A 25,063-nucleotide genomic window follows, 5' to 3' on the forward strand; every position below is an offset into this window, starting at 1 on the left:
CAGCGGTGCCCCCTCCCAGGCCCTCGCGCACCCCCAGCCCGCTCGCCGGCAGGGCGGGGCGAGGAGCAGCACAGCCCCCGGCGCCGTGCAAGCGCTGCTCAGCGGGAACTCACGCAGCCCCGCGTCACCGACGCCGTTTGCAGCACAAACCCAAAACGCAGGAGGAGGGAGAGCGGGGTGGGAGTGGGGGGCGGGGGAGCGGGAGGGGGGTGCCAGAGTTTGGGCGGGGGGCAACGGGCAGGTTGGCGGGGCAGGCAGCACCCCAGGGGTCCGGGGCAGAGGGGTTACGGGGAGGCAGTGCGGAACACGGGGGGCGGGAGGAGGGAGAGGAGAGAGGAGGGCAGTGCGGGCACGAGGTAGGAGGGCAGGGGATACGGGGGGCGCGTCACAGGGAAAACCTCGCACGGGGGGAAAAACCTCGCACGGGAAAGGCAGGGCGGACACCGGGAGCGGCGGGGCGGCACATGCGTGGGGGTGACCTACGCCAGGGGGTCCACCCGGGACCACCCACAGCAGAAAACTCGCCTGGGATGACCCGCAACAGATAATCCGTTCCCGATGAGTGACCCTCGCTGGATAACCACGAGCGATGCCCCTCAAGTGGCTGGTGTTTCACCCCAAATCTTCCCCAAATCGGGGGGTTTTTTGCCTTTCCATAATATCAAAATTGGGGTTTTTTCCTTTTCCAAAACATTCCACCATTTGGAGGTTTTTCAACGCTTTTTCACAACAAAAATTGGTGGTTTTTGCTTTTTCGTTTTGTGCGTGAAAATGGGTTTTTTTTGCTTTCCGGCTGCCCAAATCCAGGCGGATTTGGCTTTCCCGGGAGCTCCAAGTTGGGTATTTTTCCCCCAAAATTGCGGGCTTTTTTTTCCCCACCCCTTGCAGGCCCCGAATTAGGGGTTTTGTGGTATTTTTAGGCCATGGCGGCAGGTCCCGCTCTGCGTGCGCAGCCCTGCAGGGGAAAGTCCCTGTTGGGGGAACTGGCCCCCAATCAGGATGGGAAAAGGTGGAAAAGGAGAACAAGGAAGAGGCAGCTTTTGAAAGCGCTTTTATATCTTCAATAGAGGGGTGTTTCGGGGCGGGGGGGGGGGGAGGGTGTCGAGTTTTAAAATCCTTTCTATAAACAGGGTTTCTTTGCATTTTAAAAACCTTATTATCATAGACATTTACACTTAATGTATTTACACATATCTCTCTATATATATTTAGTGAATATATTTATGTTTCACTTATATCCCCCTGTTTCCCACTTATTATATATACTACCTGCTCAGACTATGGATCTGTTGACTTACATATTTTGAACACTTAAATGTCTTTATAGACTTCTCTATTTACACTTACATATATTTACACCTATATCTTTATAGACTTAGATTTTAGACTTAGATGTCTATTTACACTTGTACATAATCTCTTAGATTACATATAATGTCTATGTAGACTCTCTATGTAACACGTAGTAAGTGTAGATAGCGGTATCTATTCAGACCTTTTTCTATTTTAAATTCCTTCATGTATAAAATGTATCATCCTTTTTGCATTTGGAAGTTCTTTATTTTTTAATTTATAGAGACGTGAGTTATTTTTGTATTTTAAAACCCCATATACATCTTTCGAATTTTTTTATACTCTAAAATCCTTTATATAACAGGGCAGATATAGGTTCTTATTTTGAAATCCTTTTGTACGTATAAATTAATATTATTTTTCAATATATGTAACAAGGAGAGATTTTTTTCTATTTCGAGGCCTCACAGATATATTTACAGTTTTTAAAAATTTTTGAAAACCCCCCCCCATGAATTTTCAGGCAATTTGGGCTGTGACCCCCTTTGGGGGGGGGGGGGAGGGGGGGACACGGACCTCCATGACCCCCCATTCCCCACTCACCTGCTCCTCCACGGCATCATCACCCCCGTGGTGATGCTGGGGTGCCCCAAATGACATCATCACCCCTCCAGGCCCCCCAACCCCCCCTTTTTATTCACCCCCCCCAAAAAGACACAAAACGAGGGAAACGGCCCCAACCGGCAGCTCGTTACTTTAATAATGCCGTTTACGTATGTACGCACGCACCCCCGCCAAAAAGGGGGGCTCTGCTAGAAAGATAAAGGAGGGGCGGCCCCCCAAACGCTTGCAGCCCCCCCCAGCCCCCGTCCCGCAGGCTGCCAGCCGGCCCCTCACCCTCAGCACGCCCAACGACCGGCAGGCAAACCTGGGCCGGGGGTCTCTCCTGAGCACCACGGGACGCTCACAGCGAGGCATCTGAAAAACAAAAATCCCAACGGATATTTCAGCACGTTAAAAAAACAGCACCGAAGGCAGCAGAGGAATTCGGTCAGGACAAGGGAGAGGGTAGCAGTCGAGCTAAAGGAGGGTGCCAGGCAAACGGGTCAGCTCGAAATACAACGCGTCCTTTAAAAGCTCGAGCGATTCGAACGCTTAAAATCAGCGTGAAGACTAATTGACGCGATTCTGAACACGTTCTTAGCAGAGAAGTAAACGCTCTCGCTGGTGTCGGAAAACGCCTCGTCCCTTCCTTACAGCACCGCTGCCGGGAGATAACCCCGTGAGGCTGCAGGACAAGGGCGCGCCGTAATCAGCATCTACGCTCACGGATCCACCGCCGCAGCTCCAGCCCTTGCGCTGCTGCTGCTGCTGCTGCGCATCTCGCTCGCTTGGCCGATAAAGCTGAAAGTGAAGCGTAAAACTTTGAAGAGTAAAATGAAAAAGAAAGAACAAATCTCAGCAATTCATTTTATGCTAAAAAGGCGTGCGCACGCTTACATACGTACAATGAGAAGACTCGTACTATAAAAATATTTGATTTTCCTTTTGCGTTAATTGAAATTGCGTAGCTGTGAATTCATACCGTTAAATTATCTACCTCCAAGCTACACAGCTATCGTTTGACCAGGGGTTTTGCGTGTGTGACATGACTAGGAGGGACGCCTGGCCAGCTGCGCCGAGACCGATGCTACCGAACTGCCGGGGAAACGCGCCGTCGAAAGCGAGACAGAAATAAAGTGCTTCAGAGCACTCTGCCAAAAGATCAGGAAAAAAGCCCCTAACGTTCCGTTGCCTCTCTTTTTAAACGTTTAGAGCAACTACCCAACTGCTTAAGCACACCTAATAAATTATACGCTACAGCTATTTAGCAGTTGCAGTTTAAACAATGCAAGTCAGTTTGGAAATTAGACAATTTTAACTTTCTTTTTAAAATTTCATTTATGATAGAAAAATCAGTGAGATAAGAGATCTCCCATACGGTTTATACTTTTTTTTTGGGGGGGGGGTGGGGGGGGTGGGTGGGGGCAGGCGGTGGGGAATATCAAATCCCCGGTGCTGCAATACATAAGGCTACCAAAAAGGACTGGCAGGTTTGCTAACGCTGTTGGCTGTACCCAAGCGTGCGGAGGAACGCGTCTTTACGATCTCTCGACCGTTACACCCGAGAACCAAAGATCAGCCATACGTCGACTATTGGAAGATGTGCTGCGCTTGGGTCCTTGCAAGGAAATCGACTTAACTCCTTTTTTTTTTTCCAGAGAGAGTGAAAAGTCTCCTTGTGGATGACTTCTACTGCCAAGCACGTCATCTCTGAAGATCCATTCTGATGGGAAGTTTGTAAAAGGCAACTCCTTTGAATGAAAAAGATTTCCATTCTGGAAAATCTCTTTCCACCCGAAGTCAAAATTACGCGCTGCAGGTTAGGAAAAAGGACATTATAGAATCAGTAACTCACCGAAAACACATCAGGACTCTCTGTCGCTAGTTACGAGGCTGCTACCGCTTCTCGGGAAAGCCTGGAAAACACACCGAAGCGACGCCGATTTGTCCCGTGTTGTCCACGCCTCTTCTTTGACCTTGATTGCTTTTAGCACAGATGCTAGTATCTCAGTAAGGTTTTCCAGTGCTCCTGTAAGGTATTTTAAACACTGACTGACTGAAAAAGCATAAAGCTTTTATCGTGAAAACAAAGCCTGTTTCTCCCGAACGTCCGAACTCTTACAAACGGTTCCTTTCCTCTTCTAGTCCAACATTATTTTCACAGCACCCTTTAATAGCAAGCGCACAGAAACAGAAGACTCTGCTTTCAGGAAGAGAAAATAGACGAAGGAAAGCAAGCCTTGAATAGGCATACCACGCTCCAGAACAGACCTTTATTTTTAGTATTTGTGTTAAAATATTTCATGTTAAAAAATCAGATAGAAGGAGAGCTGCCACATTCTTCGTGTTAACTGTAAAGTCCACACTACAAGCACCTTAGGAAAAATGCAGACACATATCACAGGCATACCTTGTACTTGCAGACCACTATGGATCCTTTCCATCCGTCTCGTACTTTCACGGCAGTTGACATTCTGCTGAGAGGAAAGGAAAAAAAAAAAAAACACCACGTTTAGCACAAAGCTTCCTTTTCTGTGAAGACTACAACTGAGTGGAGGAGAAAGTATTTTGCATCATCTTTGGTGCAGTTGTTGAGACAGGCCACTAGAGCTTATGCATGTTTTAGACAACCGTGCCTTTTCTTTTGGCTCATCGGCAGCTTTAGTTTCGCTAGAACTCGCTTGCCTAGAGACGCGCAGGTGACAGGCACAGACACCTACGTACGTTTTCTCAAGCCTAAGTAGAGCCGCGATTTCCTCACCCGATACGTCCCAAGTTGAGTATTTTTGTTAAAGAGTACGGCAACTCGTCTGTCCTCGCGAACTCGCTGCAAAAGAGGAATCCTTTTTTCCAGGCCGTTTCTCCAAACGGTCGAGATCTTTGAAAACTGCAGTTGTGCCACCAAACCTGCTCAGGGTCCCTGCCAACCTTCGACCATCGTTAGATTTAACAGGCACACGCTCTATTCCGTCTTCCAACAGCAAAAATACATAACGCCCCCAGACCCCTAGCGCAACCCTACGGACGTCCACACACACCTCGCTGTTTTGATGAGGAGCCACTGAGCACCCCTGCGAGCACAGCGGGATCATGCGCAAGACCAGTGTCCTGGTTTCGGCTGGGATAGAGTTAATTCTCTTCCTGGTAACTGGTATAGCGCTGTGTTTTAGATTTAGGACGAGAAAAACGTGGATAACACGCTGATGTTTTAGTTGTGGCTAAGTAGCGCCTACGCTAGTCGGGGACTTTTCAGCTTCTCAAGCCCTGCCAGCGAGAAACAGGGAGGGACCTTAGCCAGGACAGATGACCCAAACCGGCCAAAGGGACAGTCCATACCATATGACGTCACGCTCAGTACATAAGCTGGGGGAGTTGGCCGGGCGACGGCGACTGCCGCTCGGGGACCGGCTGGGCATCAGTCGGCCGGCGGTGAACAACCGCATTGTGCGTCGCTTATTTTGTATATTCTTTTATCGTTACGATTGTTTCCCCTTCCTGTTCTGTCCCATTCAACTGTCTTTACCTCACCCCACGAACTTCACTTTTTTTTCCGATTCTCTCCCCCACCCCACTTTGGGGGCAGGGGGAGCGAGCGAGCAGCTGCGTGGTGTTTAGCTGCCTGCCGGGTTAAACCACAACAACCAGCTTCACCTACGCCGATTTCAGCGAATGCAGCTTCTGAAGCTTTAAACTGAAAACCGTATCTTGACACTTTGCCGCGGCAGAAACGATCCGTAACTAGAACTCTACAAAAACGCAGTAACGCACGTTGCAAACCCACAGCAGCGACAGCTTCAGAAATATTTCTACTGGGAACAAGGGAGAAAAAAAAATACAGTTTCATCTCACGCACAGGAAAGCAGCAGGCAGAGAAAAGGGTCGGCATTCGTAGCCCTTGCAGAACGCAGGCATTCTCCTTCCATTCCTAAACCCGCCTCTTAGGTCGAAATATCACAACACTACTACGGCAATATCGAGAGCAGGGAACAGCAGCCCTACCACTGGATGTGCTACTGACTGATGCTATTTACGTAGCAGGACACCTAGACAGAGGGGCACGTTTTTCCACACACAACCCTGAACTTCCTGAAAATTTATGTTTACCAAAACGAGCCATTTGGAACACATTGCCAAACAATGTTTGACAATAAAACTTTGATGTGTTTGACACACACAAATTTGGGGTAGCTTGCTACTTGCTTCCTGCTGTTGTTGTTCTTCCTTCAGAAGAAATGCTACTTGTAGCCAAGTTATTCGCTACCGGTTCAAGCATTTACCTTCCAGGTATTACCAGCACATTTACACAGGCGAGGAACTAAATCGCTCTTCTAAAACTACCCGAGTGAAAATTACAGCCACGAAAGAGGAGTGACAGAGAAGAAAAGGAGAGGTCAGGCAGCAAGAGAGCTCTGCAGGCTGCCACCAGTCAACATCGCACTCTTTTAAAAAAAAAAAAAAACACAAACCAAAAAATAACACAAACACAAAAAGCCCACAAAAACCAACAACAAAACAAAACCTTGACGTTGTACCTTTTTTTTTTCTTTTGGAGCTCGTCCCTGTCTCAGCAGATTGTCTCGTCAGAGCATGAAATGCAGATGATCCGTATCCCGATGACATCTGCACGCGATGAACACGTGTTCAGAAATAGTCCAGATCTGTAAGACCGGTGTCATTTGTGTGGTTTTAATAATCATAACTCCGTTTTATCGACCGATGCATTTGCGAGGAAACTAAGTAACTTTTAAACGTAGCCTCTCCTTGGGGAGAAAAATGCGTTAGGGAGTGAAAAAAAAGATGATTCAGAGCTCCCAACCATGACGGAGCAGCGGGGAAATTAACGAAAGTGAAGGCCAACAGCAGCAACACGAAGCGACATTTGGCTTTAATTCTGATCACGTACTTAAGCGGCTCTCCAAGTCTATGCCTCGAGCCTATGAATGACTAGCCCTTTTTTGGAAGGACCAACTTTTTCCTTAAAAGTCCTAGACTGAAGACTCCACTGAACAGAACGTGGATTGAGCCACAGGACAACGTGCCATCAACACTCTCAGGAAAAAAAAAATGAAGTAAAAATCAAGTTTAAATATCAGTTTCCATCGTGTCTCATTCATTCCGTTTCTAGTGATACCTGGGTGCTCCAAAATTCACTATCCTGACACCACGTAGTACTACAAATTGAGTTATGCCTATAAAAATAAAAGGCTATTTCCAACCTGCCCATAAAATCAGTATGAACAAACAAAAGAGAAACACTTGAACTTAAAGAAGGACACAGGCAGCTCTTAATTTTTCGTAGATGAAAGCTCATTCTTTTCCCTGAAAGGAAAACACTCGTAACTACCCAGGGTTAGTTACGCTAACGAGGGTACGTAGGCACGCTCTGTTCACGGCAATTGTTCATCAGCTTTTCTGCACCGGCAGCAAATTTGCCTTTTCCCTGGGTTTGACGTGGAGCACCTGCAGCGTCCTTGGACGCGCCAATGTTTCTCCTGGCTCCCCCGGCCCCACACGTGCCATTACCTGAGCAGCAAGCGGCGTCAACCACGCAGGATTTTCTTCACGTGACGCAGAAGGTGACGCTGGGAAAAGAGGAGGCACAAAATGAACCTGTTTGTCGCACCCAGCCAACGGTGAAAACACAGGGAAGGATTCTGCCGTGCGGGGCCGGGCTGTGCACCCCGGCAGCTCCAGCCGGCCGGTTTCGCTCCCCTTTGCCGGGTACCGGGGAGACACCGCCGCCTCGTGCTGCCGCCTGCCCCCCCGGGGGACCTCGCTTCAGCCCTCGGGAACGGGACCGGGAGAGACCCTCCACGCAAAGAGAGCGGATCCACGCGTGGCGTGGATTTAATCCCCGAGGGAAGAGGCCGGGCTCCCCGCTGGCAGAAGGACAACTCGCCTCCCTGCCGCTCGGAGCGCCTTGCCGGGGACAGCCCTGCCTGCGCCTGGCTGCTCTTCAGCCGTGCTGGGAGTGCAGTCTGGCCGACGGATGCTCCGGCAAACAGACACTGCAGCGAATCGCAGCTCCCGCTCGTTACAGCTGCTGGTAATTTTGCCTCTGGCTAAGGCATGCCCCAGACAGCAGACACCCCGTCTCGTTCCAGCTCCTGCTTGCGACGGTTCTGGCTAATTGAAGCTCCAGCTCTGCACTGTTGATTTCAGCTCCTTCTCCTTACAAGCTCCAGCTATTTGCAACAGCCTGGGCTTTTGACAAGGTCGTAAACCAATCGCCGTCAAAACTCCACTATTAGGATAAAATATCATAGTTGTACATTGTATAAATATCAATTAGTTTGTACGACTAATAGTTAATAACTATTCGAAGCAGTCGACAAGCAAGAGCTGGACTCGAAGAGGGCGTGCGGGGTCTGAAAAGCAGAGACCACCTCTTCCCCCCAGAGACCACCGCAGACGTTGAGTTGGGCCTGGTGCGTGCCGGCCTCCCGCACTTCGGGGTCCAGCAGGACCAGAGCCCCTCCCCCCGGGGAGGGTCCACGCACCCTGCCCACCCCCTGCTTTCCCCCGCAGCCCCCAATGCCCTCCCAGCCCCCCGCACAAACGGCCAAACCGGCTTCTGCTTTGGGCCCCCAAACCAGCTCACTTGGCACCCATTTCTGAGCCCAAAAACCCAGCTGCTGCGCCTGTTCTCAAGGCCCAAAGATGCCCCCGGGGAGGGCAAGCGCTTGTGTGATGCTTCGGGCAGAAACAGGGCTGAAAGGTCCGATCCCGGTGCCGGGGGAGCAGAGGCGAGCTGGCTGGGACCAGCTTTTGCTCCTGGAACAACCCCAAGTCCCTGCTCCGAGGTCTTCCCCTTGGGGCCCTGGGGTGGACCTGTCCCTCCCCTTCAAATGCTCCAGCAGTTTCGGGGGCAGAAGGCCGTTTCTAAGCCCTCTCTCCAGCAGCTCCTCCCTCGACTCGGCCCGTGAAGCCCCCAGGCTCGAGCACCTCGCTGGGGCGGGCGGCCTCCATTGCCTACAGGCTGCCCGTCTGCCTGCAGGGAGGGCTGGGGGGTCCCCGGCCCCACGGGGCGACAGCGGGGACTCGCAGGGAGGGTCTGTTTGCACACAGCGCCCACCCCGCCCCCCCGCCCCGGCCCCACTGCGCGGCCCCGCTAGGGCACACAGCCCCCCCCCCCAGCCCCACTCCCCAGATGCTCACAGCCCCTCCCCCGCCTGGAGCCCCCCCAGCCCCCGTCCCCGGAGCCTGCAGGACCGCCCCCCCCCCCCCCCCCCCGCCACAGCCCCACTCCTCGGCTCCCCGGGCCCGCGGCCCCTCACACTCACGCTGCGCCGCCGCCTCGGTGCAGAGCCCGCCGCGCGCCCCGTTGAAATACCCTCCGCAGCCAATCAGCGCGCGGCTCCACCGGACCGCCCGCGCGGGGCACGCCGGGAGTTGTAGTCCCCGCCCCGGGAGTGCGCATGCAGCGCGGCTGCCTCTACATCGACACCCGTACAATGGAGATGATCGTGCACCGACCCTGGTGCAACCCTTGTGCCCCCCCATGCTCGCAGCCCCTCCCCGGTGTTTGCAAGCGCCTCCCAGCCCCAGGACCCCCGGTGCTCACAGCACCCGACCACACCATTTTCCAGCCCCGTGGGAGCCCCAAGCCCCACTCTCAAGCCCCACCAGGACCCACAGCCCCACTCCCCAGCTCCTTGGGGGACTGCAGCCCCCGCCCCCAGCCCCACTCCCCAGCCCCCCCTCCCCGGCCCCCTCCGGGACGCACAGCCCCCCCCAGCCCCCCTCCCCGGCCCCCTCCGGGACGCACAGCCCCCCCCGGCCCCCTCCGGGACGCACAGCCCCCCCCGGCCCCCCTCCCCGGCCCCCTCCGGGACGCACAGCCCCCCTCGGCCCCCCCGGGACGCACAGCCCCCCCCCCGGCCCCCCTCCCCGGCCCCCTCCGGGACGCACAGCCCCCCCCGGCCCCCCTCCCCGGCCCCCCCGGGACGCACAGCCCCCCCCGGCCCCCCTCCCCGGCCCCCTCCGGGACGCACAGCCCCCCCCGGCCCCCCTCCCCGGCCCCCTCCGGGACGCACAGCCCCCCCCGGCCCCCCTCCCCGGCCCCCCCCGGGACGCACAGCCCCCCCCGGCCCCCCTCCCCGGCCCCCTCCGGGACGCACAGCCCCCCCCGGCCCCCCCGGGACGCACAGCCCCCCCCGGCCCCCCTCCCCGGCCCCCTCCGGGACGCACAGCCCCCCCCGGCCCCCCTCCCCGGCCCCCCCGGGACGCACAGCCCCCCCCGGCCCCCCTCCCCGGCCCCCTCCGGGACGCACAGCCCCCCCCGGCCCCCCTCCCCGGCCCCCTCCGGGACGCACAGCCCCCCCCGGCCCCCTCCGGGACGCACAGCCCCCCCCGGCCCCCCTCCCCGGCCCCCTCCGGGACGCACGGCCCCCCTCCTCAGTCCCCCGGGGGTCCGCAGCCTCCCGACAGCCCGCCGTGCCCGCCCGCGGCACCTCAGACTGCCGCCGCCGCCGCCGCCGCCGTCCGCCGCCGCCGCCGCCTGGGTGCAGAGCCCGCCGCGCGCCCCGTTGAAATATCCTCCGCAGCCAATCAGCGCGCGGCTCCTCCGGGCCGCCCGCGGGGGGCACGCCGGGAGTTGTAGTCCCCGCCCCGGAAGTGCGCATGCGCACGGCGCCTTGTGCAGTGCGGGTGCCTGCGCAGGGACCCCCGTGCAACGGTGGGGATTATGCAGGGACCTTTGCGCAGCGGGGGGTCGGTGTGTGGAGACGCCCATGCAATGGGGGGGGCAGTGCAGGAAGACCCTTATGCAATTGGTTGGTGTGCAGGGGACCCTCGTGCAATGGCGGGCAGGTGCACGGGGACCCTTGTGCGATGGTGGCGATTGTGCAGGACCCTCGTGTGACAGTGGTGGTTATTTTTCTCGGCAGTACCCTTGGGTTCGGGAGCAAAACAGCCGGTGCCTGAAACCACTGGGGTGTTTTGACTGCTGCTGAGCAGCCTCGAGGCCGCCTCCGGTTCCCACATGGCTCCCATGGTGTGCGTGGACCCTCCTGCAACGGGTGCAGGTGTGCAAGGAGGGTGATCCGGGGTAGGCGTCCCTCTCTGGAGGCACCCAGCTCGAGCTGGCACCTAAGAACTAATCAAGGAGTAATGAGGAACCTTCTCTTGCACCTGACGTTAACCAGCGGGATCCCAGGGTCAGACCCTCTTACGGTGATTGGACCCTGGGGAGGTGGCAGAGGGTGCCCTGGACAGGTTGGGGGGGTTCCGTGGGGAGGAGGGGAGCCCCCACCCCCCTGACTGTGGGCACTCCCCCCAAGGAGCAGAGCATGGTGCAAGACTTTAGGGAGGATGAGGGCTAGCAGGTCCCCGAGATGGCAGTGCCGGCTCTTCCCAGTGTCTCCCCAGTGCTGGAGGGGGTGTGTGTGTGTGTGTCTCATGACCATGGGGATGGGGGGGGGGGGGGGCGGCCTCAGGATGGGGCAGGGGGGGCATCCTGGGGTCCGGGAGGGACCCTGGGAGTGGGGTAGGTAGGGGGACATTGGGGGACAGAGGTGTTTCTCGGGAGATTGAGGACACCATGTGGGGAGTTGAGACTGGGAGGGATGACCCTGGGGAGGTGGGGGGCACCGCGGGGAGAAGGGATCCCACCCCCGACACCTGCAGCCACCCCCAGGGGCAGCTGGGACCCCGACCCACTGGGGGACCAGGATGGGAACGATGGGGACTCACTCATGGATACTGCACAGGTAATAAAATAGTTCATGCTGCACCCTGTTGTAGGGTCTCTGGGGTGCCCTGGGCCCTGGGCGCCGAGTCCCCATGACAGCCAGCCCTTCCCGGGGGTCCCCAGGCTGCCGTGCTCCTCTGGCCCCAGCCGGCGGGAGCTGTGTCCTCCCAGCCGCTGGCCACGCAATGGCAGCACCGACCCACGGCCACGCGGAGACAGGGCTGGGGACACGGCCAGGGTTGCCTGCGCTCCACCTGGGTCTGCAGGGCTCGGGCAGGGGGGACCCGGCATCCTGCAGCTCCGCTCCCACCCTGGGGACCCCAAACACCCCCGGGGGTGCGTCGCTGTCCCTGTCGCTGGTGGCAACCGGCATGGGGGGAAGGTGACAGTGAGGGTCCCCGCCAGTGGCCCGGAGTTCGTCACCACTGGGGGGACAGGGGACAAGCAGGGCCAGCACCAAGGAGCGACGGCAGCACAGCCTACTCTCTGGGGGTCCCCACCCCCTGTCCCCAGGGGTCCCCTCTGTCCCCGTGTTTTATTGGGGGAACACAGAGCCCAACGACCAGCCGCAGGGACAGGGGACGGGGAGCTGCCCCAGGGATGGGGACAGCACCGGGACACGCCGATACTCTTGGGGGTGCTGGCATGCGGGGGGGGGGCACCCTAACCATTGCCGCCCGGGATGACGAATGCACCGGGATGAGGGAGGTACCGGGATGGGGACGGCGCATGGAGGGGCCAGAGCCGGCGCGCGAACGCCGGGCTGCAGGACCACGCTTCGGCTTCGGGGCGGCAGCAGCGAAGGCGGCGGCGGCGGCGCTGCTGCGCACCTGAGCGGTGCCGGCGCTGCAGTACCGCGATTCGGCCACGGGGCGGCAGCAGCGAGCAGCGGCCGGGCGGCGCGTGCACGGGGGCGGCACCGGCGCTGGAGGTCCGCGCTTTGCAGGCCCAGCGCCCGCCGGCACCGCGCACGTGGGGCGGCAGCGGCGTTTCCTTACCGGAACGAACCAACGAACGCGGCGGCATCACCCCGCAGGCACCACAGTACGGCATTGCCGTTACCGGCGGACGGCAGCGCGGAGAAAGGGGGCGCCACCGCGCATGCGCGGCTCAAGGGCTGCAGTACCGAATTCTGGTCGCTCGGTGGCAGCAGCGAGCAAAGGAGAGCGCATGCGCGGCTCAAGAGCTGCAGTACCGAATTCTGGTCGCTCGGTGGCAGCAGCGAGCAAAGAAAGGCGCGCCACTGCGCATGCGCGCCTCAAGAGCTGCAGTACCCAGTTTTGGTCACAGGGTGACAGCAGCGAGCAAAGAAAGGCGCGCCACCACGCATGCGCGGCTCAAGAGCTGCAGTACCCAGCTTTGGTCGCTCGGTGGCAGCAGCGAGCAAAGAAAGGCGCGCCAACGCGCATGCGCGCCTCAAGAGCTGCAGTACCGAATTCTGGTCGCTCGGTGGCAGCAGCGAGCAAAGAAAGGCGCGCCACTGCGCATGCGCGCCTCAAGAGTTGCAGTACCCAGCTCTGGTCGCTCGGTGGCAGCAGCGAGCAAAGAAAGGCGCGCCAACGCGCATGCGCGCCTCAAGAGCTGCAGTACCGAATTCTGGTCGCTCGGTGGCAGCAGCGAGCAAAGAAGGGCGCGCCACCGCGCATGCGCGCCTCAAGAGCTGCAGTACCCAATTTTGGTCGCTCGGTGGCAGCAGCGAGCAAAGGAGAGCGCGCCACTGCGCATGCGCGCCTCCAGAGCTGCAGTACCGAATTCTGGTCGCTCGGTGGCAGCAGCGAGCAAAGAAAGGCGCGCCACTGCGCATGCGCGCCTCAAGAGCTGCAGTACCCAATTCCGCCCGCCGGGTGCCACCGTCGCCTCACCGGCCCTTTCCCCTTCTCTCCGCCCAGTTCGTACCATCGAAAGACGGTAACTGCTTACTGGCGGTACTGGGCTTCGATTTCCCTGCCCTTTTCCCACTCGCGGCCCGGGCACTAATCTTCATCGCCTCTGTACCAAAAAGCGCCCGGTGGCTCCAGCATTTCAGTCCTTTCCCTTTGGCCGCTTTACAAGTCCCGTGGTTGTTTCTGCCCGTGCCCCCCAGCCCATTCCCCGGGGAGGAGAAGCAGCACGGGGAACCTGTGGAACAGGTTTCTTTCTAACCCGGAGGAAGCCCCAGGGATCGCTGTCTCGGTCGGCAGGTGGCATCGGGGTTGTGGGAGTGACAGCGGCGACTCAACAGATGCTGGAGAGAGATTTAAAAAAAATAAGGCCACACGGGTGACACCCGGAGAGCAGGGGAGGGGCAGCTATGTCCATCAGGAAACCGCGCTTCTGAGCAGACCCGGTGCCAGTGGCTGACCTGCAAACGAGCGATACGCTGGTGGTCTTGGGGCTGTGTTGCGGTGTTTGCACCTTTCCTCGCCTCTGTGCTATCAGCACTCTGCTCTCCTCATCCTGCACACACGCAGGGCTTGCCACTTGGAGGAGAGACACTGCACGACGTCACTTACCACCCTGCCCTCCAGCGTGCAAAGGAATTAGAAAGGAGGCAGGGAAAGCCAAGAGGCCTGCTGGTGTATTAGGCGTCCTCAGCAGTTGACCGTAGAGCCCGGCAGGTTCCATCCTTGCTCTGTGCTTTTGTAGCTTGAACCCCCGATTGTTTTGCCATCGAGACTGCAAGGCGAGGAATACGCCTCTACTCGAACAAGCAAGACCCCTGCCAAATAGCTGAGCTGTGCACAGTGATAGGTGGCTGCCTGTGACCGACACCTTTTTCTGCTAAAACCAGAGCACGCTTCCCTTGTGAAGAGCCATCGGCAGTACAGAACGTACCTGAGCTCTCCTTGCACCGGCTCCCCAGAGAACGGCGTCTCAGTTCGACTGAAGCGTGCAGCAGCCTGTCGTCATCCCAGCCCCTCGCCCTCGAGCAAGCGGCTGCCTGTAGCAGCGGCAGAACCGCTGCTGCGCAGAGGGGAAAGGAATGGCTTGGCCTCAAGCTCTGCGGGCTGCCTGTGGCCCCTGCGGAGCCGACGACCTCGGCAGCCCATACAAAGGGCGAAGCTAGCAGCCTGAGAAGGAGTCACAGGGTGCTGCAGCTCCTGCCACAACCCTCCTTCCCAGCCTGCTGCTGGAGCACAAGGCACTTGAAAGCAGCAGGAAAGAACAAGGATGGCAAGATGGCAGGAATAACACGGAGAGCCTAAAGCGTTTAGCCAGCAGGGCTTGCAACTCACCTTGTGCCGTGGTTTAATCCCAGCTGGCAACTCAGCACCACACAACCGCTCACTCGCTCCCCCCTCAGTGGGAGGGGGGAGAGAACTGGAAGGGCAAAAGTGAAAAAACTCCACTTGAAAGGAAAAGGGGGGAAAAAACCCCCAAACAACAGAGAGAAAAACCCCAGACAGACAAGCGGTACAAACGAAAACAATGGCTCACCGCCAACCGACGGATGCCCAGCCAGCCGCAGCCCAGCAGCGGCCCCCCCGCCAACCGCCCCCCGAGTTTTATTTCCTGACGTCACAGGGCCTGGAACATCCCCTGGGTCCGCCGGGGTCAGCTCTCTCAGCGGTGCCCCCTCCCAGGCCCTCGCGCACCCCCAGCCCGCTCGCCGGCAGGGCGGGGCGAGGAGCAGCACAGCCCCCGGCGCCGTGCAAGCGCTGCTCAGCGGGAACTCACGCAGCCCCGCGTCACCGACGCCGTTTGCAGCACAAACCCAAAACGCAGGAGGAGGGAGAGCGGGGTGGGAGTGGGGGGCGGGGGAGCGGGAGGGGGGTGCCAGAGTTTGGGCGGGGGGCAACGGGCAGGTTGGCGGGGCAGGCAGCACCCCAGGGGTCCGGGGCAGAGGGGTTACGGGGAGGCAGTGCGGAACACGGGGGGCGGGAGGAGGGAGAGGAGAGAGGAGGGCAGTGCGGGCACGAGGTAGGAGGGCAGGGGATACGGGGGGCGCGTCACAGGGAAAACCTCGCACGGGGGGAAAAACCTCGCACGGGAAAGGCAGGGCGGACACCGGGAGCGGCGGGGCGGCACATGCGTGGGGGTGACCTACGCCAGGGGGTCCACCCGGGACCACCCACAGCAGAAAACTCGCCTGGGATGACCCGCAACAGATAATCCGTTCCCGATGAGTGACCCTCGCTGGATAACCACGAGCGATGCCCCTCAAGTGGCTGGTGTTTCACCCCAAATCTTCCCCAAATCGGGGGGTTTTTTGCCTTTCCATAATATCAAAATTGGGGTTTTTTCCTTTTCCAAAACATTCCACCATTTGGAGGTTTTTCAACGCTTTTTCACAACAAAAATTGGTGGTTTTTGCTTTTTCGTTTTGTGCGTGAAAATGGGTTTTTTTTGCTTTCCGGCTGCCCAAATCCAGGCGGATTTGGCTTTCCCGGGAGCTCCAAGTTGGGTATTTTTCCCCCAAAATTGCGGGCTTTTTTTTCCCCACCCCTTGCAGGCCCCGAATTAGGGGTTTTGTGGTATTTTTAGGCCATGGCGGCAGGTCCCGCTCTGCGTGCGCAGCCCTGCAGGGGAAAGTCCCTGTTGGGGGAACTGGCCCCCAATCAGGATGGGAAAAGGTGGAAAAGGAGAACAAGGAAGAGGCAGCTTTTGAAAGCGCTTTTATATCTTCAATAGAGGGGTGTTTCGGGGCGGGGGGGGGGGGAGGGTGTCGAGTTTTAAAATCCTTTCTATAAACAGGGTTTCTTTGCATTTTAAAAACCTTATTATCATAGACATTTACACTTAATGTATTTACACATATCTCTCTATATATATTTAGTGAATATATTTATGTTTCACTTATATCCCCCTGTTTCCCACTTATTATATATACTACCTGCTCAGACTATGGATCTGTTGACTTACATATTTTGAACACTTAAATGTCTTTATAGACTTCTCTATTTACACTTACATATATTTACACCTATATCTTTATAGACTTAGATTTTAGACTTAGATGTCTATTTACACTTGTACATAATCTCTTAGATTACATATAATGTCTATGTAGACTCTCTATGTAACACGTAGTAAGTGTAGATAGCGGTATCTATTCAGACCTTTTTCTATTTTAAATTCCTTCATGTATAAAATGTATCATCCTTTTTGCATTTGGAAGTTCTTTATTTTTTAATTTATAGAGACGTGAGTTATTTTTGTATTTTAAAACCCCATATACATCTTTCGAATTTTTTTATACTCTAAAATCCTTTATATAACAGGGCAGATATAGGTTCTTATTTTGAAATCCTTTTGTACGTATAAATTAATATTATTTTTCAATATATGTAACAAGGAGAGATTTTTTTCTATTTCGAGGCCTCACAGATATATTTACAGTTTTTAAAAATTTTTGAAAACCCCCCCCCATGAATTTTCAGGCAATTTGGGCTGTGACCCCCTTTGGGGGGGGGGGGGAGGGGGGGACACGGACCTCCATGACCCCCCATTCCCCACTCACCTGCTCCTCCACGGCATCATCACCCCCGTGGTGATGCTGGGGTGCCCCAAATGACATCATCACCCCTCCAGGCCCCCCAACCCCCCCTTTTTATTCACCCCCCCCAAAAAGACACAAAACGAGGGAAACGGCCCCAACCGGCAGCTCGTTACTTTAATAATGCCGTTTACGTATGTACGCACGCACCCCCGCCAAAAAGGGGGGCTCTGCTAGAAAGATAAAGGAGGGGCGGCCCCCCAAACGCTTGCAGCCCCCCCCAGCCCCCGTCCCGCAGGCTGCCAGCCGGCCCCTCACCCTCAGCACGCCCAACGACCGGCAGGCAAACCTGGGCCGGGGGTCTCTCCTGAGCACCACGGGACGCTCACAGCGAGGCATCTGAAAAACAAAAATCCCAACGGATATTTCAGCACGTTAAAAAAACAGCACCGAAGGCAGCAGAGGAATTCGGTCAGGACAAGGGAGAGGGTAGCAGTCGAGCTAAAGGAGGGTGCCAGGCAAACGGGTCAGCTCGAAATACAACGCGTCCTTTAAAAGCTCGAGCGATTCGAACGCTTAAAATCAGCGTGAAGACTAATTGACGCGATTCTGAACACGTTCTTAGCAGAGAAGTAAACGCTCTCGCTGGTGTCGGAAAACGCCTCGTCCCTTCCTTACAGCACCGCTGCCGGGAGATAACCCCGTGAGGCTGCAGGACAAGGGCGCGCCGTAATCAGCATCTACGCTCACGGATCCACCGCCGCAGCTCCAGCCCTTGCGCTGCTGCTGCTGCTGCTGCGCATCTCGCTCGCTTGGCCGATAAAGCTGAAAGTGAAGCGTAAAACTTTGAAGAGTAAAATGAAAAAGAAAGAACAAATCTCAGCAATTCATTTTATGCTAAAAAGGCGTGCGCACGCTTACATACGTACAATGAGAAGACTCGTACTATAAAAATATTTGATTTTCCTTTTGCGTTAATTGAAATTGCGTAGCTGTGAATTCATACCGTTAAATTATCTACCTCCAAGCTACACAGCTATCGTTTGACCAGGGGTTTTGCGTGTGTGACATGACTAGGAGGGACGCCTGGCCAGCTGCGCCGAGACCGATGCTACCGAACTGCCGGGGAAACGCGCCGTCGAAAGCGAGACAGAAATAAAGTGCTTCAGAGCACTCTGCCAAAAGATCAGGAAAAAAGCCCCTAACGTTCCGTTGCCTCTCTTTTTAAACGTTTAGAGCAACTACCCAACTGCTTAAGCACACCTAATAAATTATACGCTACAGCTATTTAGCAGTTGCAGTTTAAACAATGCAAGTCAGTTTGGAAATTAGACAATTTTAACTTTCTTTTTAAAATTTCATTTATGATAGAAAAATCAGTGAGATAAGAGATCTCCCATACGGTTTATACTTTTTTTTTGGGGGGGGGGTGGGGGGGGTGGGTGGGGGCAGGCGGTGGGGAATATCAAATCCCCGGTGCTGCAATACATAAGGCTACCAAAAAGGACTGGCAGGTTTGCTAACGCTGTTGGCTGTACCCAAGCGTGCGGAGGAACGCGTCTTTACGATCTCTCGACCGTTACACCCGAGAACCAAAGATCAGCCATACGTCGACTATTGGAAGATGTGCTGCGCTTGGGTCCTTGCAAGGAAATCGACTTAACTCCTTTTTTTTTTTCCAGAGAGAGTGAAAAGTCTCCTTGTGGATGACTTCTACTGCCAAGCACGTCATCTCTGAAGATCCATTCTGATGGGAAGTTTGTAAAAGGCAACTCCTTTGAATGAAAAAGATTTCCATTCTGGAAAATCTCTTTCCAACCGAAGTCAAAATTACGCGCTGCAGGTTAGGAAAAAGGACATTATAGAATCAGTAACTCACCGAAAACACATCAGGACTCTCTGTCGCTAGTTACGAGGCTGCTACCGCTTCTCGGGAAAGCCTGGAAAACACACCGAAGCGACGCCGATTTGTCCCGTGTTGTCCACGCCTCTTCTTTGACCTTGATTGCTTTTAGCACAGATGCTAGTATCTCAGTAAGGTTTTCCAGTGCTCCTGTAAGGTATTTTAAACACTGACTGACTGAAAAAGCATAAAGCTTTTATCGTGAAAACAAAGCCTGTTTCTCCCGAACGTCCGAACTCTTACAAACGGTTCCTTTCCTCTTCTAGTCCAACATTATTTTCACAGCACCCTTTAATAGCAAGCGCACAGAAACAGAAGACTCTGCTTTCAGGAAGAGAAAATAGACGAAGGAAAGCAAGCCTTGAATAGGCATACCACGCTCCAGAACAGATCTTTATTTTTAGTATTTGTGTTAAAATATTTCATGTTAAAAAATCAGATAGAAGGAGAGCTGCCACATTCTTCGTGTTAACTGTAAAGTCCACACTACAAGCACCTTAGGAAAAATGCAGACACATATCACAGGCATACCTTGTACTTGCAGACCACTATGGATCCTTTCCATCCGTCTCGTACTTTCACGGCAGTTGACATTCTGCTGAGAGGAAAGGAAAAAAAAAAAAAAACACCACGTTTAGCACAAAGCTTCCTTTTCTGTGAAGACTACAACTGAGTGGAGGAGAAAGTATTTTGCATCATCTTTGGTGCAGTTGTTGAGACAGGCCACTAGAGCTTATGCATGTTTTAGACAACCGTGCCTTTTCTTTTGGCTCATCGGCAGCTTTAGTTTCGCTAGAACTCGCTTGCCTAGAGACGCGCAGGTGACAGGCACAGACACCTACGTACGTTTTCTCAAGCCTAAGTAGAGCCGCGATTTCCTCACCCGATACGTCCCAAGTTGAGTATTTTTGTTAAAGAGTACGGCAACCCGTCTGTCCTCGCGAACTCGCTGCAAAAGAGGAATCCTTTTTTCCAGGCCGTTTCTCCAAACGGTCGAGATCTTTGAAAACTGCAGTTGTGCCACCAAACCTGCTCAGGGTCCCTGCCAACCTTCGACCATCGTTAGATTTAACAGGCACACGCTCTATTCCGTCTTCCAACAGCAAAAATACATAACGCCCCCAGACCCCTAGCGCAACCCTACGGACGTCCACACACACCTCGCTGTTTTGATGAGGAGCCACTGAGCACCCCTGCGAGCACAGCGGGATCATGCGCAAGACCAGTGTCCTGGTTTCGGCTGGGATAGAGTTAATTCTCTTCCTGGTAACTGGTATAGCGCTGTGTTTTAGATTTAGGACGAGAAAAACGTGGATAACACGCTGATGTTTTAGTTGTGGCTAAGTAGCGCCTACGCTAGTCGGGGACTTTTCAGCTTCTCAAGCCCTGCCAGCGAGAAACAGGGAGGGACCTTAGCCAGGACAGATGACCCAAACCGGCCAAAGGGACAGTCCATACCATATGACGTCACGCTCAGTACATAAGCTGGGGGAGTTGGCCGGGCGACGGCGACTGCCGCTCGGGGACCGGCTGGGCATCAGTCGGCCGGCGGTGAACAACCGCATTGTGCGTCGCTTATTTTGTATATTCTTTTATCGTTACGATTGTTTCCCCTTCCTGTTCTGTCCCATTAAACTGTCTTTACCTCACCCCACGAACTTCACTTTTTTTTCCGATTCTCTCCCCCACCCCACTTTGGGGGCAGGGGGAGCGAGCGAGCAGCTGCGTGGTGTTTAGTGCCTGCCGGGTTAAACCACAACAACCAGCTTCACCTACGCCGATTTCAGCGAATGCAGCTTCTGAAGCTTTAAACTGAAAACCGTATCTTGACACTTTGCCGCGGCAGAAACGATCCGTAACTAGAACTCTACAAAAACGCAGTAACGCACGTTGCAAACCCACAGCAGCGACAGCTTCAGAAATATTTCTACTGGGAACAAGGGAGAAAAAAAAATACAGTTTCATCTCACGCACAGGAAAGCAGCAGGCAGAGAAAAGGGTCGGCATTTGTAGCCCTTGCAGAACGCAGGCATTCTCCTTCCATTCCTAAACCCGCCTCTTAGGTCGAAATATCACAACGCTACTACGGCAATATCGAGAGCAGGGAACAGCAGCCCTGCCGCTGGATGTGCTACTGACTGATGCTATTTACGTAGCAGGACACCTAGACAGAGGGGCACGTTTTTCCACACACAACCCTGAACTTCCTGAAAATTTATGTTTACCAAAACGAGCCATTTGGAACACATTGCCAAACAATGTTTGGCAATAAAACTTTGATGTGTTTGACACACACAAATTTGGGGTAGCTTGCTACTTGCTTCCTGCTGTTGTTGTTCTTCCTTCAGAAGAAATGCTACTTGTAGCCAAGTTATTCGCTACCGGTTCAAGCATTTACCTTCCAGGTATTACCAGCACATTTACACAGGCGAGGAACTAAATCGCTCTTCTAAAACTACCCGAGTGAAAATTACAGCCACGAAAGAGGAGTGACAGAGAAGAAAAGGAGAGGTCAGGCAGCAAGAGAGCTCTGCAGGCTGCCACCAGTCAACATCGCACTCTTTTAAAAAAAAAAAAAAACACAAACCAAAAAATAACACAAACACAAAAAGCCCACAAAAACCAACAACAAAACAAAACCTTGACGTTGTACCTTTTTTTTTTCTTTTGGAGCTCGTCCCTGTCTCAGCAGATTGTCTCGTCAGAGCATGAAATGCAGATGATCCGTATCCCGATGACATCTGCACGCGATGAACACGTGTTCAGAAATAGTCCAGATCTGTAAGATCGGTGTCATTTGTGTGGTTTTAATAATCATAACTCCGTTTTATCGACCGATGCATTTGCGAGGAAACTAAGTAACTTTTAAACGTAGCCTCTCCTTGGGCAGAAAAATGCGTTAGGGAGTGAAAAAAAAGATGATTCAGAGCTCCCAACCATGACGGAGCAGCGGGGAAATTAACGAAAGTGAAGGCCAACAGCAGCAACACGAAGCGACATTTGGCTTTAATTCTGATCACGTACTTAAGCGGCTCTCCAAGTCTATGCCTCGAGCCTATGAATGACTAGCCCTTTTTTGGAAGGACCAACTTTTTTCCTTAAAAGTCCTAGACTGAAGACTCCACTGAACAGAACGTGGATTGAGCCACAGGACAACGTGCCATCAACACTCTCAGGAAAAAAAAAATGAAGTAAAAATCAAGTTTAAATATCAGTTTCCATCGTGTCTCATTCATTCCGTTTCTAGTGATACCTGGGTGCTCCAAAATTCACTATCCTGACACCACGTAGTACTACAAATTGAGTTATGCCTATAAAAATAAAAGGCTATTTCCAACCTGCCCATAAAATCAGTATGAACAAACAAAAGAGAAACACTTGAACTTAAAGAAGGACACAGGCAGCTCTTAATTTTTCGTAGATGAAAGCTCATTCTTTTCCCTGAAAGGAAAACACTCGTAACTACCCAGGGTTAGTTACGCTAACGAGGGTACGTAGGCACGCTCTGTTCACGGCAATTGTTCATCAGCTTTTCTGCACCGGCAGCAAATTTGCCTTTTCCCTGGGTTTGACGTGGAGCACCTGCAGCGTCCTTGGACGCGCCAATGTTTCTCCTGGCTCCCCCGGCCCCACACGTGCCATTACCTGAGCAGCAAGCGGCGTCAACCACGCAGGATTTTCTTCACGTGACGCAGAAGGTGACGCTGGGAAAAGAGGAGGCACAAAATGAACCTGTTTGTCGCACCCAGCCAACGGTGAAAACCCAGGGAAGGATTCTGCCGTGCGGGGCCGGGCTGTGCACCCCGGGAGCTCCAGCCGGCCGGTTTCGCTCCCCTTTGCCGGGTACCGGGGAGACACCGCCGCCTCGTGCTGCCGCCTGCCCCCCCGGGGGACCTCGCTTCAGCCCTCGGGAACGGGACCGGGAGAGACCCTCCACGCAAAGAGAGCGGATCCACGCGTGGCGTGGATTTAATCCCCGAGGGAAGAGGCCGGGCTCCCCGCTGGCAGAAGGACAACTCGCCTCCCTGCCGCTCGGAGCGCCTTGCCGGGGACAGCCCTGCCTGCGCCTGGCTGCTCTTCAGCCGTGCTGGGAGTGCAGTCTGGCCGACGGATGCTCCGGCAAACAGACACTGCAGCGAATCGCAGCTCCCGCTCGTTACAGCTGCTGGTAATTTTGCCTCTGGCTAAGGCATGCCCCAGACAGCAGACACCCCGTCTCGTTCCAGCTCCTGCTTGCGACGGTTCTGGCTAATTGAAGCTCCAGCTCTGCACTGTTGATTTCAGCTCCTTCTCCTTACAAGCTCCAGCTATTTGCAACAGCCTGGGCTTTTGACAAGGTCGTAAACCAATCGCCGTCAAAACTCCACTATTAGGATAAAATATCATAGTTGTACATTGTATAAATATCAATTAGTTTGTACGACTAATAGTTAATAACTATTCGAAGCAGTCGACAAGCAAGAGCTGGACTCGAAGAGGGCGTGCGGGGTCTGAAAAGCAGAGACCACCTCTTCCCCCCAGAGACCACCGCAGACGTTGAGTTGGGCCTGGTGCGTGCCGGCCTCCCGCACTTCGGGGTCCAGCAGGACCAGAGCCCCTCCCCCCGGGGAGGGTCCACGCACCCTGCCCACCCCCTGCTTTCCCCCGCAGCCCCCAATGCCCTCCCAGCCCCCCGCACAAACGGCCAAACCGGCTTCTGCTTTGGGCCCCCAAACCAGCTCACTTGGCACCCATTTCTGAGCCCAAAAACCCAGCTGCTGCGCCTGTTCTCAAGGCCCAAAGATGCCCCCGGGGAGGGCAAGCGCTTGTGTGATGCTTCGGGCAGAAACAGGGCTGAAAGGTCCGATCCCGGTGCCGGGGGAGCAGAGGCGAGCTGGCTGGGACCAGCTTTTGCTCCTGGAACAACCCCAAGTCCCTGCTCCGAGGTCTTCCCCTTGGGGCCCTGGGGTGGACCTGTCCCTCCCCTTCAAATGCTCCAGCAGTTTCGGGGGCAGAAGGCCGTTTCTAAGCCCTCTCTCCAGCAGCTCCTCCCTCGACTCGGCCCGTGAAGCCCCCAGGCTCGAGCACCTCGCTGGGGCGGGCGGCCTCCATTGCCTACAGGCTGCCCGTCTGCCTGCAGGGAGGGCTGGGGGGTTCCCGGCCCCACGGGGCGACAGCGGGGACTCGCAGGGAGGGTCTGTTTGCACACAGCGCCCACCCCCACCCTCCCGCCCCGGCCCCACTGCGCGGCCCCGCTAGGGCACACAGCCCCCCCGCCCCCAGCCCCACTCCCCAGATGCTCACAGCCCCTCCCCCGCCTGGAGCCCCCCCAGCCCCCGTCCCCGGAGCCTGCAGGACCGCCCCCCCCCCCGCCACAGCCCCACTCCTCGGCTCCCCGGGCCCGCGGCCCCTCACACTCACGCTGCGCCGCCGCCTCGGTGCAGAGCCCGCCGCGCGCCCCGTTGAAATACCCTCCGCAGCCAATCAGCGCGCGGCTCCACCGGACCGCCCGCGCGGGGCACGCCGGGAGTTGTAGTCCCCGCCCCGGGACCGCGCATGCGCACGGCGCCTCGTGCAGCCCGGCTGGCTGTACATCGACACCCGTACAATGGAGGTGATCGTGCACCGACCCTGGTGCAACCCTTGTGCCCCCCCATGCTCGCAGCCCCTCCCCGGTGTTTGCAAGCGCCTCCCAGCCCCAGGACCCCCGGTGCTCACAGCACCCGACCACACCATTTTCCAGCCCCGTGGGAGCCCCAAGCCCCACTCTCAAGCCCCGCCAGGACCCACAGCCCCACTCCCCAGCTCCTTGGGGGACTGCAGCCCCCGCCCCCAGCCCCACTCCCCAGCCCCCCTAGGACACACAGCCCCCCCTCCCCGGCCCCCTCCGGGACGCACAGCCCCCCCCAGCCCCCCTCCCCGGCCCCCTCCGGGACGCACAGCCCCCCCCGGTCCCCCCGGGACGCACAGCCCCCCCCGGCCCCCCTCCCCGGCCCCCTCCGGGACGCACAGCCCCCCCCGGCCCCCCTCCCCGGCCCCCCCGGGACGCACAGCCCCCCCCGGCCCCCCTCCCCGGCCCCCTCCGGGACGCACAGCCCCCCCCGGCCCCCCTCCCCGGCCCCCTCCGGGACGCACAGCCCCCCCCGGCCCCCCTCCCCGGCCCCCTCCGGGACGCACA

The 25,063-nt window shown here is 55.9% G+C and overlaps 1 long non-coding RNA gene across 8 annotated transcripts; it reads right to left on the reverse strand.

Annotated features, from left to right (window-relative positions):
- Nucleotides 1–1,084: 1,084 nt before the first annotated feature.
- Nucleotides 1,085–24,451, reverse strand: LOC142077296 (uncharacterized). 8 transcript variants are annotated; one of them, XR_012671702.1, is made up of 11 exons: nucleotides 24,307–24,451; nucleotides 22,552–22,610; nucleotides 21,560–21,685; nucleotides 19,438–19,501; nucleotides 18,883–18,943; nucleotides 17,322–17,828; nucleotides 7,420–7,478; nucleotides 6,429–6,516; nucleotides 4,307–4,370; nucleotides 3,752–3,925; nucleotides 1,085–2,697 (listed from the first exon to the last, which is right to left on the reverse strand). It is a non-coding gene; the product is annotated as an uncharacterized LOC142077296 (long non-coding RNA). The 8 variants fall into 8 exon arrangements; XR_012671701.1 differs by having other exon boundaries at nucleotides 3,752–3,812; nucleotides 18,883–19,056; XR_012671696.1 differs by having other exon boundaries at nucleotides 18,883–19,056.
- Between the last annotated feature and the right edge of the window lie 612 nt (nucleotides 24,452–25,063).

Source organism: Calonectris borealis, unplaced genomic scaffold, assembly GCF_964195595.1.
Source record: "Calonectris borealis unplaced genomic scaffold, bCalBor7.hap1.2 HAP1_SCAFFOLD_199, whole genome shotgun sequence".
NCBI lineage: Eukaryota > Metazoa > Chordata > Aves > Procellariiformes > Procellariidae > Calonectris > Calonectris borealis.